At 37.3% G+C, this 20461-nt stretch overlaps 2 pseudogenes; both read right to left on the bottom strand.

Moving 5' to 3' along the window:
- Positions 1–12809: 12809 nt before the first annotated feature.
- LOC124993510 (afadin- and alpha-actinin-binding protein-like) lies at positions 12810–14603 on the bottom strand (annotated as a pseudogene).
- Positions 14604–17424: 2821 nt separating this feature from the next.
- On the bottom strand, positions 17425–19516 carry LOC124993365 (HMG box-containing protein 1-like; annotated as a pseudogene).
- Positions 19517–20461: the final 945 nt, after the last annotated feature.

The raw sequence follows: 20461 nt of genomic DNA, 5'->3' as shown, positions 1-20461 counted from the left end.
TCCTCGGTTTATACCCAAAGAATTAAAATCAGCATACTGCAGTGATCAGTCACATCAATGTTTATAGCACTTAAATTCACAATAGCTAGATTGTGGAACCAACCTAGATGCCCTTCAATAGAAGAATGGATAAAGAAACTGTGGTATATATACACAATGGAATATTATTCAGTCATAAAGAAGAAGAAAATTATGGCCTTTGCAGGTAAATGAATGGAGTTGGAGAAAATCATGCTAAGTGAAATAAGCCAATCCCAAAAACCCAAAGGCCAAATGTTATCTCTGATGAGTGGATGCTGATACATAGGTGGAGAGTGGGTAAGGGAAGAATGGAGGAATGTTTGATTGTGTAGAGGGAAATGAGAAGAGGGTAGGGGCACAGGGAAGGAAAGATGGTGGAATGAGACAAACATCATTACCCCATGTCATGTATGATTACATGAATGATGGGACTCTACATCATGTACAACCAGAGAAATGAAAAGTTGTACTCCATCTGTGTACAATGAATCAAAATGCATTCTGCTGTCATGTGTAATTAAATAGAACAAACAATAAAAAAAGATTTTAAAATGACCATATTGCCAAAAGTACCCTGAAGTTTCAATGCAATCCCAATCAAAATAACAATAACATTTGTCACAGAACTAGAATGAAACAGTCCTAAAATCTATATGGTAGAATAAAAGACTCATAAAGCCAAAGATATCCTGAGCAACAAGGGCAAGGATGATAGCAACACAAAATCTCATCTCCAATTATTCTACAGAGGTATAATAACAAAATAGCAAGGCATTGGCATAAGAGAGGTGATGGCCAATAGAACAGATAGAAGACACAGAGACAAATACACATAAATACAGTCATCTGATCTTTGGCAAAGGTGCCAAAAGCATACATTGGAGAAAATATAGCCTTTTAGGTGCTAGGAAAACTATATAACCATAATTAGAAGAATAGACCTAGATCCCAACCTCTCACCCTGCACAAAAGTCAACTGAAAGTGGGCCTAAGACCTAGGAATTAGACCAGAATCAGTAAACTGTTAGAAGGAAACAGGAGACACTGGTATGGCACTCCTAAAACTAAGAAATAAAATCAAGAATCAATAGGTAGGATAGCATTAAATTTGAAAACTTCTACATAGCAAGGAAACAAATGTGAAAAGAATCTAGAAAAAGGTAGAAAATATTTACCAGCAATGTTTCCAACAGGGTGTTAATAACTAGAATATATAAAGAACTCCAAAAATATTAACTCTAAAAGAAACTAATAACTCACTCAATGAATGGGCAAAAGATCTAAAGAGACATTTCTCAAAAGAAGAATACAAATGACCAACAAATACATGAAAAAGTGTTCAACATCCTTAGCAATCATGGAGAGGCAAATCAAAACTACAATACTTTTGTTTTAATGTTTGAATGGTGATTAGGAGATGTAGTCCACCAGTCCCAAACATCCCTGCACATTTTGCTAAATAGTTTGGACTGCTAGGCTGATCCATTTCTGATGCTGAGAAGTATCTATAACTGCTAACATAGGCATTTAAAAGAGTTGACCCCAAACCACTCACATTATTATCATCTGGGGACTGCTTAAAATACAGATTCCTGGGCCTCACCTGAGCAAGTGAAGAGTTTCCATATGTCCCTCACCCAACCTCCCCCAATGTTAACATCTTATATAACTAAAGTATGATTGTCAGATCCAGGAAATTAACCTGGAACAATACTATTAATTAAACTACAGACTCCACTCAAACTTCAGTATTTTCACTAATGTCCTTTTAAAATTCTAGTATCCTATCCAGGATCCCAGGTTGCCATTAATTGTTATTTCTCCCTCATCTCCTACAGTCTTCATTAGTTCCTTGCTCTCCCTCATCTTCTACAACCTTTTCATCTTGAAGAGTATTGATTAGTTAGTTTTTTTTTAATCAGTTAGTCTGATTAAAATCATGACTGGACTGAGATTTTACATTCCTAACAAACACACCAGATAATGGTATTTCCTTTTCCATGCATATCACTTGGTAATGATGTTAGTAAATCTTATTACTAGTGATATTAGCCTTGATCATCTTCTCAAGGAGGTCTACATGTAGCCTTTCTAAAAAGTTATCATCTTTTTCCCTTTAGTCAAAAAATATTTAGGAAATAGGCTTTGAGACTATGAAAATTCCTTTGCTCCTCAAATCTTCTGTTACTGATTCTAGCAGCTATAGAAGAGACTGTCCATAGTAATGACACCACAATGATTGCCTAAAGATTTATGTCTACTTTCTTTCATGCTCACTAAATAGAATTTCACTCTAAGAAAGTCTGTTACTTTTCCTCTATTTTATGATTTTTTGTTCATATTAGTATGTATTTGTGAATATTTATTTTATGTTGCTTTTATGTTACTTTCCCTCTATAATATGATTATTTATTCAGATTGGTATGTATTTGTATTTATTTTATTTTATGGGTTATAATCCAATGTTATCATTACTTATTTAGTGTTCTAAATACTCCAGCACTATTTATTATGTCACTTTAATTATTCCGGGTTTTAGCTCCTTCAGTTTGGTCCCTCGTTCTTTCAAAGTCCTTGTCCTTTGTTTAGTGCTTTCTTACTTTCTGATTCAGGAATCTAATTGTATTTCCCTGCCTCAGTTCTGGAATTTACTTATTCTCCAGGGAACCCTGGTGTCTTTATTGGAGAAGAGTATTAGAAAACAAGATCTAAGTGCCAGATGAGTTCTATGCTACTGGGGTATTTTTTTTTTATTGTAAACAAATGGGATACATGTTGTTTCTCTGTTTGTACATGGCATAAAGGCATTACCATTTGTGTAATCATAAATTTACATAGGGTAATGTTGTTTGATTCATTCTGTTATTTTTTCCCTTCCCCCCCCCCCCTCCCCCCCCCTTTTCCCTCTATACAGTCCTTCCTTCCTCCATTCCTGCCCCCCTCCCTAAACCTAACTCCTAACCCAACACTAACCCTCCCACCCCCCATTATGTGTCATCATCCACTTATTAGCGATATCATTCTTCCTTTGGTTTTTTGAGATTGGCTTATCTCACTTAGCATGATATTCTCCAATTTCATCCATTTGCCTGCAAATGCCATAATTTTATCATTCTTTATGGCTGAGTAATATTCCATGTATATATATACCACAGTTTCTTTATCCATTCATCAATTGAAGGACATCTAAGTTGGTTCCACAATCTGGCTATTGTGAACTGAGCAGCTATGAACATTGATGTGGCTGTATCTCTGTAGTATGCTGATTTTAAGTCCTTTGGGTATAGGCCGAGGAGTGGGATAGCTGGTCAAATGGTGGTTCCATTCCAAGTTTTCTAAGGAGTCTCCACACTGCTTTCCAGAGTGGCTGCACTAATTTGCAGCCCCACCAGCAATGTATGAGTGTACCTTTCTCCCCACATCCTCGCCAACACCTGTTGTTGCTTGTATTCTTGATACTTGCCATTCTAATTGGGGTGAGATGGAATCTTAGGGTGGTTTTGATTTGCATTTCTCTTATTACTAGAGATGTTGAACATTTTTCCATATGTTTGTTGATTGCTTGTAGATCTTCTTCTGTGAAGTGTCTATTCATTTCCTTAGCCCATTTGTCGATTGGATTATTTGCATTCTTGGTGTAGAGTTTTTTGAGTTCTTTATAGATTCTGGAGATTAGTGCTCTATCGAAGTATGATTGGCAAAGATTTTCTCCCACTCTGTAGGCTCTTTCTTCTCATTGCTGATAGTTTCCTTTGCTGAGAGAAAGCTTTTTAGTTTGAATCTATCCCAGTTATTGATTCTTGCTTTTATTTCTTGTGCTATGGGAGTCCTGTTGAGGAAGTCTGGTCCTAAGCCGACATGTTGAAGCTCTGGACCTACTTTTTCTTCTATAAGATGCAAGGTCTCTGGTCTGATTCCGAGGTCCTTAATCCATTTTGAGTTTAGTTTCGTGCATGGTGAGAGATATGGGTTTAGTTTCATTCTGTTGCATATGGATTTCCAATTCTCCCAGCACCATTTGTTGAAGAGGCTATCTTTTCTCCATTGCATATTTTTGGCCCCTTTGTCTAGTATGAGAAAATTGTATTTATTTGGGTTTGTGTCCGTGTCCTCTATTCTGTACCATTGATCCACCTTTCTATTTTGGTACCAATACCATGCCGTTTTTGTTACTATTGCTTTGTAGTAGAGTTGAAGATCTGGTATTGCGATACCCCCTGCTTCACTCTTTCTGCCAAGGATTGCTTTAGCTATTCTGGGTTTTTTATTCTTCCAGATGAATTTCATAATTGCTTGCTCTATTTCTGTAAGGTACATCATTGGGATTTTAATTGGAATTGCATTGAATCTGTATAGCACTTTTGGTAGTATGGCCATTTTGACAATATTAATTCTTCCTATCCAAGAACATGGGAGATCTTTCCATCTTCTAAGGTTTTCTTTAATTTCTTTCTTTAGTGTTCTGTAGTTCTCATTGTAGAGGTCTTTCACCTCTTTTGTGAGATTGATTCCCAAGTATTTTATTTTTTCGAATGCTATTGTGAATGGGGTAGTTTTCCTAATTTCTCTTTCTGAAGATTCATCACTTATGTATAAAAATGCCTTAGATTTATGTGCATTGATCTTATATCCCGCTACTTTACTGAATTCACTTATGAGATCTAAAAGTTTTCTGGTGGAATTTCCTGGTTCCTCTATGTATATAATCATATCATCAGCAAATAGGGATAGTTTGAGTTCTTCTTTTCCTATTCGTATCCCTTTAATTTCTTTGGTCTGTCTAATTGCTCTGGCTAGAGTTTCAAGGACGATATTGAAAAGAAGTGGTGAAAGAGGGCATCCCTGCCTTGTTCCAGTTTTTAAGGGGAATGCTTTCAGTTTTTCACCATTTAGAATGATATTAGCCATGGGTTTAGCATAGATGGCCTTTACAATGTTAAGGAATGTTCCCACTATCCCTATTTTTTCTAGTGTTTTGAGCATGAAGGGGTGCTGTATTTTATCAAATGCTTTTTCTGCATCTATCGAAATAATCATGTGATTCTTGACTTTAAGTCTATTGATATGGTGAATACATTTATTGATTTCCTGATGTTGAACCAACCTTGCATCCCTGGGATGAAACCCACTTGATCATGGTGCACTATCTTTTTAATATGTTTTTGTATGCGATTTGCTAAAATTTTGTTTAGAATTTTTGCTGTCGATGTTCATTAAGGATATTGGTCTGAAATTTTCTTTCCTCGATGTGTCTCTGTCTGGTTAGGTATCAGGGTAATATTGGCTTCATAGAATGAGTTTGGGAGGAGTTCCCTCCTCTTCTATTTTATGGAATACTTTGAGAAGTATTGGAATGAGCTCTTCTTTAAAGGTTTTGTAGAACTCGGCTGAGAAACCCATCTGGTCCTGGACTTTTCTTTGTTGGTAGGCTTTTGCTGACTTCTTCTATTTCATTACTTGAAATTGGTCTATTTAAATTGTGTATGTCCTCCTCGTTCAGTTTAGGCAATTCATATGTCTCTAGAAACCTGTTGATGTCTTCGAAATTTTCTATTTTGTTGGAGTATAGATTTTCAAAATAGCTTCTAATTATGTTTTGTATTTCAGTCGTGTCTGTTGTGATATTTCCTTGTTCATTCCGAATTTTAGTGATTTGGGTTTTCTCTCGTCTTCTCTTTGTTAGTGTGGCTAAAGGTTTATCAATTTTGTTTATTTTTTCGAAGAACCAACTATTTATTTTGTCAATTTTTGTATTGCTTTCTTTTAGTTTCAATTTCGTTGATTTCAGCTCTGAGTTTAACTATTTCCTGTCTTACTACTTTTGGTGTTGGTCTGTTCTTCTTTTTCTAGGGCTTTGAGCTGTAGTGTTAGGTCATTATTTGTTGAGTTTTACTTCTTTTATTAATGCGCTCCATGAAATAAATTTTCCTCTAAGTACTGCTTTCATAGTGTCCCAGAGATTTTGATATGATGTTTCTTTGTTCTCATTTACCTCTAAGAATTTTTTAATTTCCTTCCTAATATCTTCTGTTATCCATTCATCATATAATAGCATATTGTTTAATCTCCAGGTGTTGGAGTAGTTTCTGTTTTTACTCTTTCATTTATTTCTAACTTCAATCCATTATGATCTGATAGAATACAAGGTAGTGTCTCTATCTTCTTGTATTTGCTAACATTAGCTTTGTGGCATAATATATGGTCTATTTTAGAGAAGGATCCATGTGCTGCTGAGAAGAAAGTGTATTCGCTCTGGTTGGATGGTATATTCTATAAATGTCTGTTAAGTCTAAATTATTGATTGTGTTATTGAGATCTATGGTTTCTTTGTTCAATTTTGTTTGGAAGATCTGTCCAGTGGTGAGAGAGGCTTGTTAAAATCACCTAGTATTATTGTGTTATGGTCTATTTGGTTTCTAAAATTGAGAAGGATTTGTTTGACATACAGGATGAGCCACTGTTTGGGGCATAGATGTTTATGATTGTTATATCTTGCTGATTTATGCTTCCCTTAAGCATTATGAAATGTCCTTCTTTATCCCTTCTGACTAACTTTGGCTGAAGTCCACATTATCTGAAATGAGGATGGATACTCCAGCTTTTTTGCTGAGTCCATGTGCATGGTATGTTTTTCCCATCCTTTTCACCTTTAGTCTGGGTATCTCTTTCTATGAGGTGAGTCTCTTGCAGGCAACATATTGTTGGATCTTTCTTTTAATCCAATCTGCCAGTCTATGTCTTTGATTGATGAATTCAGGCCATTACATTCAGGGTATTATTGAGATATGATTTGTATTCCTGTTCATTTGGTTCATTTTTTAAATTTTATTTATTTATTTATTTTTTTGACACACACTTGGTTCCTCCTTTATTTGACAGTCCTTTAGGATAATTCCTCCCTTTGCTGATTTGCTTCTTTGTTTTTTATCTCTTCCTCATGGAATATTTTGCTGAGAATGTTCTGTAATGCTGGCTTTCTTTTTGTAAATTCTTTTAGCTTTTGTTTATCATGGAATGATTTTATTTCATTCGTCAAATTTGAAGGTAAGTTTTGCTGGGTATAAGATTCTTGGTTGGCATCCATTTTCTTTCAAATCTTGAAAAATGTTGTTCCAGGCCTTCTAGCTTTTAGGGTCTGGATTGAAAAATCCGCAGATATCCGTATTGGTTTCCCCCTGAATGTAATTGGTTCTTTTCTCTCACAGCCTTTAAAATTCTGTCTTATTTTGTATGTTAGGTATTTTCATTATAATGTGCCTTGGTGTGGTCTGTTGTAATTTTGTGTATTTGGAGTCCTATAAGCCTCTTGACTGATTTTCATTTCATTCTTCAGATTTGGGAAATTGTCTGATATTATTTCATTGAATAGATTGTTCATTCCTTTGGTTTGTTTCTCTAAGCCTTCCTCAATCCCAATAATCTCAAATTTGGCCTTTTCATGATATCCATAGTTCTTGGAGATTCTGTTCATGATTTCTTACAACTTCTCTGTTCAACTTTGTTTCAAGGTTAAATATTTGTCTTCAATATCTGAGGTTCTGGTCTTCCAGGTGTTCTTCCTATGGTGTGCTTTCTGTGGAGTCTTAATTTGGTTTATGTTTCCTTCATTTCAAGGATTTCTGTTTGTTTTTTTTTCAATATCTCTAACTCTTTATTGAAATGATCTTTTGCTTCCTGTATTTGCTCTTTAATGTCGATTGGTGCTATCATCAATGCCTGCATTTGCTTTTCATCTCATCATTCAATGCCTGCATTTGCTCTTTCATCTCATCATTCAATGCCTGCATTTGCTTTTTCATTCATCATTTGCTTCTTGATCATTTTAATATTACATTCGAACTCCCTTTCTGTCATTCTTCTGCCATGGTCGTTTGGATTTATGATGTAAATCTAGATTTGTTTGGGGCATTTCTCCTTGTTTTCTCATATTTTTCAGGAATCAGTGGGTCATTAAGATATTACAGATTCCTCTATGATTATAATGTCCCTGAAGATTGCTAGTATATCCCCTTATCCTTCAGTAGCCTGAAGTCTTGAGGAAGTTGAAGTGAATGCAGTGCTCCACAAGGAAGCTGCCTCTGTAGGGTTGGGACCCTCAGGTGGGGTATATTCCTGATAGTGGGCAGAGGTGCTACCACTTGTTGACCAGTGGTCATCCAAAGGGGAACTAGGCTGCAGGCTGAGGCAAGGCCTGTTTTTCCTGTGTCTCTGGTTTTAACGATCTTGTGGGAAAACCATCACCCGGCGGGGAAGACTCACCTGGTGGGGAGGTCTCGATGGTCAGTTCCCTCCTAGAGGTTCCCCTCAATTACAACTACTGCCTGGATTGGGCTGTCTTCCTCGGCAACGTTCCCAGGGGCCCGGACCTATCATGGGCTGGGAGCCTCACCCTTCGCAGACGAGTCCTTAGGCTGCCTCTCCTCAGAGAATCTGCCCAGTCCTGGAAACTTCGCTCCGCCCTAGGCGTGTCTCGGTGCGGCTCTTCCAGCAAGAAGCCATCTAGGTCTGGGACCTGCTCTGCACCTAATCGCCTGGCTATGCGGCCCTCTCTGAGCCGCCACCTGGAGCCCCATACAATAGCTCCGAGACCAGAGACCCACCACACACCTCCTCTCCAGAGAGCTGCCTGGTTTCCAATGCAGTCATAGGAGTCCAAGCAAACTCACTTCGCGTCTCCTCCTCCGCCCACTGCCCATAGCCATAGGCAGTCACTCGAGTCCAGTGACCACCCTGTTCCTCCTCCTCCTGGGGTATCCCCCGGGGGTTCAGGAGCGGTCGACTCGGGACCAAGCGACCACCGCGCTCCTCCAGGCAGGCCACGGTGTTCAGGAAGCGGTCGCTTTGAATCCAAAACTCACCACTTGCCTACCCTCTGGCAACCGCCTGTGGCTCTGATGCAGTCACTAGACCAAGCGACCCACCGTGCTTCTCCTCTTCCTCGGGCAACCCTCCGGTGTTCAGAAGCGGTCGCTCTGAGTGTAAACAGCTCGCCACGCTGCTTCTCTCAGGTAGCCGCCCGGAGCCCCAGTGGTGTTCGAGTCCAAGCACTGTGCTGAGCTGCATCCTCTACGATGATCCCAGTGTCCGTGTTTACCGCTTCCAGTGGGAGGAGGGGTGTCTCGCCAAGCAAACTCTACTTCACAAAGTTCCCTGCGTTCGGGGTACTGCTTCATCCGGGCGCCCCGCCAATGGGAGAGACTCAACCGGTGGCTTTGAGTTGGTCCCAAGTCTCTCACTATCTCTCTTTTGAATCCTGCGTCCTGGAGTAACATGAAATGCAGCCGCCTCTAGTCTGCCATCTTGCGGGGTATTGTTATATTCAGGCTGTATGAACGGAATTGTGTGCCCCTCCCAATTACAATTCATATGTTGAAGTCTGAAGTCCCAATGTGACCATATTTGGAGATAAAGCCTTTAAGGTAGTAATTAAGGCTAAAATTAGGTCATAGGTGTGGGACTATAATCCAATAGGACCGATGTCCTTATAAGAAGAAGAGACACCAGGACTGTTACACAGAAAAAAGGTCAAGTGAAACACAGACATAAGGCAACATCTACTAGCCACAGAGAGAGACCTCACCAGAAATCAGCCTTTCTGGCATCTTGATCTTGGACTTTCAGAAACTATGAGAAATAAATTTTTATTAAGCCTCCCAGTACATGGCATTTTGTTATGCAAAACTTAACAAACTAATACACAGGCCCTCAGCAGACTTAGGAAATATATGTGTGATATTGAAACCACATATATAATATATCTATTCTGGATTTATATACATATATGTTAAAATCCATGATGCATATAGTACCTCAGATTCTAGTTCAATGCCACAGTGTTCACCTTACTAATTTTCACTTCTTTCTCCAACAGTCAGAAATCCAATTCTCAATAGTTACACTAGTTTATTCATTTGTTCAATTCGGGTGTACAGTTTAGAATTGCTAACACATTCCCTGTGAGAAAGACCATTACTAACTAAAGTACATAATTATATAGAAACTCCTAATGTCTTTTATTTTATACTAGTCAGCCAATGTATAACTAAAAACAGCCAAACTAAAAAAAAGATACTGTTCTACAAATACTAGGTTATTTTTCCCCTATCCCTTCAAGTGTGGTTATGTCATTTTTTAAATACAATTAGATAATTTTTAGTGTTGAATTAATTCTGAATTCTCACCTCCTTCCTGTTTGATTTTAACTATTTTATGTATGTGAATCATATTGTAGTTTAAGAGAATTATACAAAAAGTTATTCTCAGAGACATTTGGTCCCTCCTTATCTCTACTATTGTATTCCCACTTGTTTTCTTTTCTTTTCTTTTTAACCACTCTATATGTAACCAATCTACTTAGTTACTTGTTTATCTTTTCTATATTTTCTTTGCATAAATGAGCACTTTCACTGACTTTCTTAGGAGTGCATTATATTTATATATAATAGTAGAATTCATCATGCCAATTTGGTGCATGCACATAACATAATTGCTCAATGTCCTTCCCAGTTTCTTCCCCTTCCTTCCCTTCTCGGTTCTCCAATTGACTGCTCCACGTTATGCTCCATTCTGTTATCATTATCATTATCATCATCATTAGTGCATTATCATTTTGTATATATATATGAGATTTATATATATGAGATTCATTTGGTATATTGTACATGAACATAGCATAATTTGGTAGTTTCATTCTCTAGTACTTCCAAACCCTTCCCACTTCGCCCCTCTTGATCCCCTTCCTCTACTATGCTCTCCTTTCAATTTATGCAAAATCCCCTTTTTTATATTCTCTCATCTCTCCTCTCTCTCTCTAATCTTATGCATATGAGAGAAAACAGTCAACCTTTGACTTTCTGATTCTGGTTTCTTTCACTTAGCATTATTTCTCTAGTTACATCCATTACCAACAAATGACAAATTTCATTCTTTTTGATGACTCAGTAAAACTCCATTCTATATGTATACCAGTTTTCTTTATCATTTGTCTGTGTATGGACACCTAGGCTGATTCCAGAACTTGACTATTGTGAATTGTGCTGCAATTGGTTTTGTTATTCGATCATTTATAATTTGGGTGGTTGTGTGTTTTTTTTGAATTCTTTATATTGTGGATATTAATCCCCATTATGCCCCTAGTCAGATCTTCTACCATTCTGCAGACTCTCTCTTCACACTTTAATTATCTCCTTTGCTGCACAGAAACTTTAATTGGATGCCATCCTACTTATTGACACTTGCTATTATTTCTTGCACTTTAGGAGTCCTGTTTAGGAAATAAGTGCCTGCACCAATAGTTGGAGGGTTGCGCTACATTTTCGTCTAGCAGTCACAGAGTTTCTGGTCTAATCATAGTCTTTTATCCACTTTGAGTTGACTTTGCACAGAGTGAGGGATAAGCATCTACTTGCATTCTTCTATATACAGATATCCTGTTTTACCCACACCATTTGTTTAAAGTGTATCTTTTCTCCAATGTGTGTTTCACAACGCTGTAGTATCAAGATGACCGAATCTGTGGATTTATCTCTGTGTCTTCTATTCTATTAATTTGTCTTCATGTTTGTTTTGGTACTAATACCATGCTGTTTTTGTCACTAGAGCACGGTAGTATAATTTGAGTTCCAGTATTATGATCCCTCCAGCATCACTCTTCTTACTCAATTTGGCTACTCTGGGTCTCTTATTCTTCCAGATGATTTCAGAACTGTTTTTTTAGTTCTGTGAAGAATATCATTGGCATTTTATGGGAATTGCTTGAATCTGTATAACACTTTGGTGGTGTGTGGCATTTGTGACAATATTAATAATGCCTATCAAGAACATGGGGGTTGTTCATTTTAAGGTCTTTTTTTATTCATTTCAGCATCTATGTTTTCATTGTGGAGGGTCTTTCACCTCCTGGTTAGAATTATTCTCAGTTATTTTTTTAGGTCATGTGAATAAGATAGTTTCCTGATTTCTTTCTCTGCAGATTCATTATTGCACTATAGGGAAGTGATTGGCTTATAGTTGCTCTTGTATCCTGCTACTTTGCTAAATTAGTTATCAACTCTAGATGTCTTCGGATGAAGTTTTTGGATCTTCTAAATAGCGGATCCTGACATCAGCAAAGAGAGATAAATTTACTTCTTTTTTTCAGATGTTTGATATTTATGCCATATGAATTAAAAAAAAACCTTAAATGCAATGTGGCAATGGTCCTAACACACCTGTAAACAATACAACTGAAATTTTACTATACTCATGGTTTGTAGAAGTTTTAAGTCTTTAAAGCCTCTAACATATCATGTATATCTATGTACAAAACATACATAAATTCATTTTATTAAAAATATGAAAGAGGTAATTTCAAAATCACACTAAACATAATAAATATAGAACTTGCTTTGTTAAAAATCTACAGTATACATTCAAGTAAAGATAAACTTCCAATGCACAACTATGTTTGGGACAAAAATTAAAACATTTATAATAATCAGTTTCCTAAAAGTGCTATTTTAATACTATAAAGAGGAAACTATTCTAGTGCTTTTGTGTTCCATCCAAACATCTATACATTCTTTATTCACAGAACCAGATGTTTCTGTACTAAAAATACCATATCCAAAGCTTTTATATCCTTTAAATAGATTTAGCATTTCAGCTCTTTGAGGAAAGACAGGTAAGTCCAAACAACCAACTCAGACCATCCTGAATTATTATAGATGACTGACTTTATGACATACCCTGTTTCAACTTAGATGTGAAATCTGATGATTGTTAATGAAACAAATCCCATCCACACACATCTAAGGTAAGTCATCTTTTTCTACATGAGAATTTGTATAGGTCAAGGAGCATCCACTGTAGCAACCTTCCTGTGACCAGGGTCTTGACGCCACACTCCACTTTGATTTGTAATTCTCTTCCAACCTGATTGGTGTAGTTTTCAGGGGTTATATTCAGTACATTGATTGAACTGCTATGTTCAGATACACAGGCACGTTGGGCAAAAGTCTGAAGTAGAAGGTGAAGCAGAAGAGATTTAGTCAATTTGACATGCAAACTGGAGACCATTAGACACACTGTGGGGCTTCTTTTGCTGTGTTCTTGAGTGCACTGTAAGATTGTCCTGATCAGAACTTCCTGAGAAGGCACTGAAAAGTTTCACATTTTCTGAGTTTGGGTCAAATGTAGTCATATTTAAAAAACTGCTGCTTTAGCCAACTGGCTCTTTCTTCTTCAAAAGCCTCTCTCGCCAACCTAGGTGAATAGCAGCCTCTGTAAAGCTTCATCTTTCTTTCTCGAAATTCTTTTTTTGCTCTTTAAAAGGGACCATTCTTCTTTGAGGGTTCCTTTTCTTCCAACAAATAACAGTCTCAATAGTGAAGTGGTATCATCATCACATGCAGTAGTGAGCTGCTGCTGTAAAAGTTGCTGCTGTGTTTTATCATTTCTTTACATTGCTGAATTCTAACTCCAGTTTCTCAGTTTCTTGTTATGGTCTTGTCGTGATATCACATCTTCATCATTAAAATCTTCTAAGTGTACCTTTGAAACTTGGTTATCAAGTTTCTACACAACTTTTCAAAATTCTCACTGTTTCGGATGCTGTTGTAAGGCTCTCTCACATTTTCACAGGAAAGGTCCACATACTCTTTCTGGTTAGTTCTCCAGCATCTTCAACATCAGAAATAAACCTACAAGTGATGTTCCTGTGCTATCTGCTCTTCTCTAGGTCTCTTTTTGGGGAGAAAGAAGAGAAATCATTCCTTTTTCATTTGCTGAAGAACCTTCTTAAGTTTCAGCATTTCCATTAGGATTGTTCTGATGATATCATAATCATTCAAAAGAATTTTACATAATTCATCCTGCTTCTGTTTTACCAGTCCTCCAGGAGCCTCTTTTCCTATCAGCTCTCGCCACATAATTTAAACGTCCATGGTTATTTTTTATCCTTCTTGTTCATACAAGTTGATGCAGACGTTCCTTTAGTTTATTATATTCACGCTCTTTTCTCTAAATCATGATTATAATGAGTAACTGACTGCAATGATATTTTGTAATTTGTGTGCCTCATCTTTCTCATTTTTCAAGAGCTGATGCAAATTCGTTCTTGCATTGCGTTGTCTGTCTCTCTCCTGAAGCTCAATCATTTCCCTCTTGGAGGTTTCCAGTTGTCCTTAAGTTTTGCATAGCAGTCTGTAGATGGCCCTATCACTTCCCAGTTTCAGATTCTTTGTTTCCACATTTCCTGAGCTAGAATTTTCTTCCGCTGAAGTACAAGTAGCTCATTCATACAATTTAAAACAGCAACTATATTTAATTTTCTCTTTGTCTCTTTACTTTGGATTCTTCACTAGAATGAAGGAAAACCAAAAGTAGTCAACTCCTGATCAAGATATGAAATACTTTGTTCAACATTCTCTTCTGTGCAGAAGGCACTGAAAAAGCTGTGCACATTTTTTGATAAAGGTATGAAGAACATAACACTTGCTATGAATATAGACTTGATGGAGATACTTTGTTTCTGAGGTATATTGAGAGATATTTTTACTTTCTGCAGACAGACCGGGATCTGTAATAGTCATCCAATCTCCCATAGCAATTTCCAGAGCCAGGATACCTGAGAACTAGTTTGGCACTGAAACATGTAAACCAGCTGCTGTCACTCTTCTAAGTAGTTATCTCAAACTAAGTGATTCTGAACAGAAATCTCCTCTGGGCCTCATTTTCCTCATCGTCTCGGCCCCCGGGAGTGGCAGGGGTCACCGCTCCCGGTGTCCTACCCGGGCTCCCGCAGTCCCATGACCCGCACAGGCGCCAAGGGATGCAGCGCCTCGCGCCAGCCCTACTTCTTTTATATTTGCATCCCTTTAATTTCTTTCTCTTGCCTGGTTGCTCTGGGTAGAGTTTTAGGGACTATGTTGAACAGGAGTGAAAAGACTGGGCATCATTGTCCTGTTCAATTTTAGAGGAAATGCTTTCAGTTTCTTTCCATTCAGTATGATGTTGACCTTGGGTTTCTCATATATCACTTTTACAATGTTGAGGTAAGTTCCTTCTATTCCTAGTTTCTCTAATGTTTTAAATATTAATGGATTCCAGACTTCATCAAATGGTTCTCTGCTTCTATTCAGATAATCATATGATTCTTGTCCTTAACTCTATGTAGTGAATTACATTTTTGATTTGTGTGTGTTGAAGAAATCTTGCATCACTGGGATGAAATTTGCTTGATCATGGTGTAGTATCTTCTTGGTGTGTTTTTGAATATGGTTTGCCAATATTTTAGTAAGTATTTTTGCACCTATGCTCATCAGGGATATTGGTCTGAAGTTTTATTTTCTTGATATGTTTTTGTCTGATTTTGGTATCATGGTGATAATGTGTTCATTGAATGAATTAGCTGTGTTTCCTCCTTTCTACTTCAAGGAAAAATATGAGTACTAACATTAGTTCGTCTTTAGAGGTCTAATAGAACTCAGTTGAAAATCCATGTGGTCCTGAGTATTTCTTTGTTGGAGGGTTGTTGTTATTGTTCTTCTTCTTCTTTTTTTATATACATGACAGTAGAAGTATTTTGACATGTTATACACATATGGAGTATACCTTCCCATTCTTCTGATATGGAATTAATGTCAGTCCTGTATTCATCTATGAACCTATATGAACATAGGAAAGTAATGTCTGATTCATTCTACTAACTTTCCCATTCTCAATCCCTCTCCCTTCCCTTCATTCCCCTTTATCTAATCCAAAGTACTTCTATTTCCCTATCCCGAACCCCTTATTGCAAATTAGCATCTGCATATCAGAAAGAGCATCCAGTGTTTTAATTTTGGGGATTGACTTGTTTTACTTAGCATAAGTCTCTAGTTCCATCCACTTATTGGCAAATGCCATTATTTCATTCTTCTTTAAGGCTGAGTAATATTCCATTATGTATTTATACCACATTTTCTTTATCCTTTCATCTGTTGAAGGGCACATAGGCTGGTTCTATAGTTTAAACTATTGTGAATTTAGCTGCTATAAACATTGATGTGGCACATCACTATAGTATGCTGATTTAACGCCTTTAGTTACATATCAAAGAGTGAGATAACTGAGTCAAATAGTGATTCCATTCCAAGTTTTCTGAGGAATCCCCATACTGCTTTCCAAGTTCTTGCACCAATTTGCAGTCCACCAACAATGTATGAGTATATATTTTTCCCCACATCCTATTGGAGGGATTTTAATTACTGCTTCAGTTTCATTGTCCAGTATTGTCTATTTAAATTTTCCATACCCTCATGGTTCAATTTGGGTAGCTCATATGTATCTAGAAATTGTCAATATCGTCAAGATTTTCTAGTTCATTTTAGTATAAGTTTTCTTTTTTTAAATTTTTTTTCATTTTATTTGAAATAATATACAAGAATACAGTATGCAAAATTGAGGGACAACATCATGAAAAAGTATAAATGAACTGAAATCAATTTTATAATTGTGATTCCTAACCAGAAACATCACTTGGTAAGTAATATGTAAAGCCATGATTATATCTCAGAGCAAAAGTCAATTGTCAATGTATTTGCTCTAATTTTAGACAGTTGGAAAAAAAGTGAAGTGCAAGTATTGCACTGCAATTAGTGCAAGTCTGCCCCCACCATAAGATATGATGACAAAATATATTTAAGATACATCAGTGAGGAGATATAAAACACAAAGTTAAAAAATACAATAGCATTGGACTATTAATACCACTGTTATAGTGACTATATCCCAATGCTATTAACTAATTTTTACTTTGGCCCATACTAGGTCTCCACTGGAATAATGGATGAGTGCTGCCACATGCTACATGAACTCAGCATGCCTGTGGTAATTGCAGTAGGTGGCATTTTTCACTGGGACAACCACACCAACACCTTCCACATGTTACACAGTCTCTTGGCATGGCCAGACTAAATTGCCTTGTTTGACACAGATGCTGGGTCACACAGTGGTTCTTTACAGAAAGGCCAACCCCATCTTTGCTGCATTTCATCTTCATTTATGAGATTAATTAAGCAGTAATGAGCCAATGAATAAACAACAGTTACATATTTTTAAATTCCCCTTTCTTACAATTTAAAATAAAACAAGTGTACACTTCTCCTTTCTTTCTACTATACTTTAGCACCACAGGATATCAATTTGCAAGGTGGAAGGAAAATAAGGCAATTTGGTTTACAATGTTGACAGTTTTAGCATACTTAATGCTCTAATGGAGAAAGCAAATCCTCACTCATATTATTAAATCATTTCAAGACTCAATGCTATCAGTGTCTTGTGCTCCATGAATTCAGGACAAATGGTGAGACCTGGATCTTAAGTCTTTCCATCAAGAGTCAATGTTTATGTAACTATATACTTTAGAAACACAAGCATCCTGATTTAATGTTGTGAGCCTGAATTGTTCTTTTCCTTTTCCCACCTCTCAGGATTTAAACATTTTTGTTCTTTAGCCAAAGCCTTTGCTTCTAATGTACACATCCTTCTCTCTTTATTCTTCATTTTCTTCCCCCTGTCACCAAGGGTCACACCTATGACTCTCTTATCTTTCCCTGGATTCCTCTGAGTATCTTCTGTATTTTTGGTGAAAAGCATGAAGGCACTTATTGGTCTTTCGCACTTATTAAATGAAGTGGCACTCGCAGTCCCTGAGCCATGGTTTTCACAGCTTTACCATACAAAGAATTGGAAAAGATCTGTGATGATCCAGGTGAGCTAGTTTTTGCTGAATTCAGATCCTTAAAAGTCTTGACCATCAGGTTCTCCACAAGATAAAGATGCACAATGCTGATGAGCCATTCTACTTAACACATAAACTTCAGAAAGAATCTATAGATGTGAAGTCACAGCTTTTAAATGTATCAAAAACACTTAAATCATCAAAATTAATGGTATCAGGGTATCCAGGAGGTAGACATACATCACCAATATGAATTTCACAACATGGAATGCCATGCTGTACTGCAGTCAATCTTGGATAAGATGATTATCAACCTTTATTTTTAACATAGAAACAGTGGTCCAGCTTACACTCTACAGTAAGTCATCTTCTACTGTACCAGGACCAAAAGTCAACTTCAGTTCAGACTTACCAAATGATACACTTTCTTCATATCATAACTTTAGACCATCAGAACCATAACCCTTGTGAGTACCCATTTGGAGTTCCTCCTCATTATCACAACCTTCAGCTCTAGAAAAATCTTCAACATCTTGCCATTTCCTTATTGTTTTCCCTTATGAATCACAGTTGTGTGTATTTTAAAAACAGTGCCAAATAGTTCCACCATCCTAATCATCATCATCTGACAGGAAGGACTTGCAGACTGTGTCATTTTCTGACTCACTATTTGCCCTTCTATGTCTTATTGTGTTTTCTCCTTCAAGGGGTGGGAGGGAAGACTGGCTTACTCTTTGAAAAAGAGGACACTGGGGGAGGGCATGCATAGGAATGTAAACTTTTTCTTGTAACTATTATGTGCACAGGAGATGATCTGTTGTAAAAAAAAAAAAACACTGCATAAGTGGACTTTCTGGACTCGTAGTAATATTTGCTTATCTGTTAGCCAATCCACTTCATTTTCACAGTAAGTATTTTCTGATACTGATACCTCAGTAAGTATATCTGAGGTATTCTGTTTTCCAAGATGTCCTGCATATTCTTGGTGAGAAACATCTGAACTCAACTGGTATATGACAGATTGGGTAGGATCACTTTGAACAGCCTGAAGTTCAGGAAGGTGTATTAGTCAGGGTTCTCTAGAACAGAATCAATAGGAAGTATGATTATTAGAAGGGGATTTATTAGATTGATTTACATGACCAGAAACTGGATAGTCCACAATGGCCATCTGCAGGCTAGAGAGCTGGAAGAACCAATATCTGTACAGTCTAAGAGGTGGAAGTCCCAGAACAAGAGGGATCAACAGTGCTACCCTAGTCTGAGACCAAGGCTTCTGGAAACTCCCTGGAGAATCACTGGCAGAGTCTGCTTTGGAAGAGTGAAGAAGTGAGAGTCTGATATCTTCAGATGATCAAAGCAGCAATCAGAACTCATTCAAGAAAGTCAAGCTTGCATCTGCATTTGTTTCCTTGTTCTTCCAAGTTTTATTCCATCCAAGCCACCATCCTGTTGGGCAGTGCCGCCATGCTTACGGAGGGTCTTCACCTCAGTTCACTATCCCACATTCCAATCATTCCTAGACATGTCCTCATTGACACACCAGAAACCTCATAATCATCGGCATCTCTTAATCCAATCAAGTTGACAATTCAAATTAGCCATTACAGAAGATCATCAACTCCATGTGCTCACCATAGGAGTTATATCCAGGTGAACATGGCAAATTCTCCTATACTATAGCAACTCCCATGAGTCATTCATTCCTGAATTTCTCTTGTCCATCACCAGCAGGAGTTTCTGTACTACATTAGGTATCTGATTTGTCTTCACTTCCCACCCCATATTACAGTGCTCTGAATTCTCAATTTCTATGTAAGCCATGGCCTCCAGCTTCTTTTGCAAGAATTCTCATAAAAGAAATTTCTTATTTAGTAATGCTTTGTTATGAAATTCAGAGAGACTGTATTACACATATCTCTTTCTTTAGAGTTATTCTTTGTGTATTAACATTGCTCTTCCTGAGGTTCACAGATAGGTGTAATCTCTCTTGTCTTCCCTCTCGCTCTACCAAACTCTTGGTTTCCTCATTCTTCCCAGCTAGATTTTTTTTTAATTCTCCATCAGCAGGTCCACCAATCATCATTTACAGTTCACTAACATCTTTTTGTAACTTTATTCGTTTTTTGGCACCTCATCTTAGTTATCTAATACCATCCCAACACTCCAAACCCATCACCATCACCAAATCTTTAGTATAAATTTTCAAAATAATTTCTAATCATCCTCTGGATTTCAGAAGTGTCTGGTGATATCTCCTCTTTCATCTCCAGTTTGTTGCTTTAGGTCTTCTCTTTCTTTTGTAGTGGGTAGCTGACCCAGGCATGGATATAAAATAAACTAAGGATGCTGTCTACAAAAATTAGTGCCTGGAAAAGGGACAAAGTTCCCCTCCCCATTCCCACCAGCTGGTTTTCAGGAAACCTAATTATCACCATTCACTCCTTCCTTTTGGAAGGTAAAGGACTTACCCTAAGATCTAATTCCTTTCCTTTAAAGTGTAAAAGCACCTGTGAAGATTTCAGGCCCAAGCCTAGAGATTTACCCAAGTCCTAGTAAGAGGAGCCAGTCTCCCTTTTCACACTCTGTAAACATACTTCCCACTTTGAAACCCTTACACACAATCATATATGATGTTTTTGGGAAATCTGTACACAACTATATATTATTTTAGACAAGAAAATTTATGACACTAGACAGCCTATTAATATTGTGAAAACCTTGGTAAGTGCAGCTCAG

This window comes from Sciurus carolinensis, chromosome 9, assembly GCF_902686445.1.
Source record: "Sciurus carolinensis chromosome 9, mSciCar1.2, whole genome shotgun sequence".
NCBI lineage: Eukaryota > Metazoa > Chordata > Mammalia > Rodentia > Sciuridae > Sciurus > Sciurus carolinensis.
The sequence above is the reverse complement of the archived record's forward strand: the minus strand, read 5'-3'. Positions and strand labels throughout refer to the sequence as shown.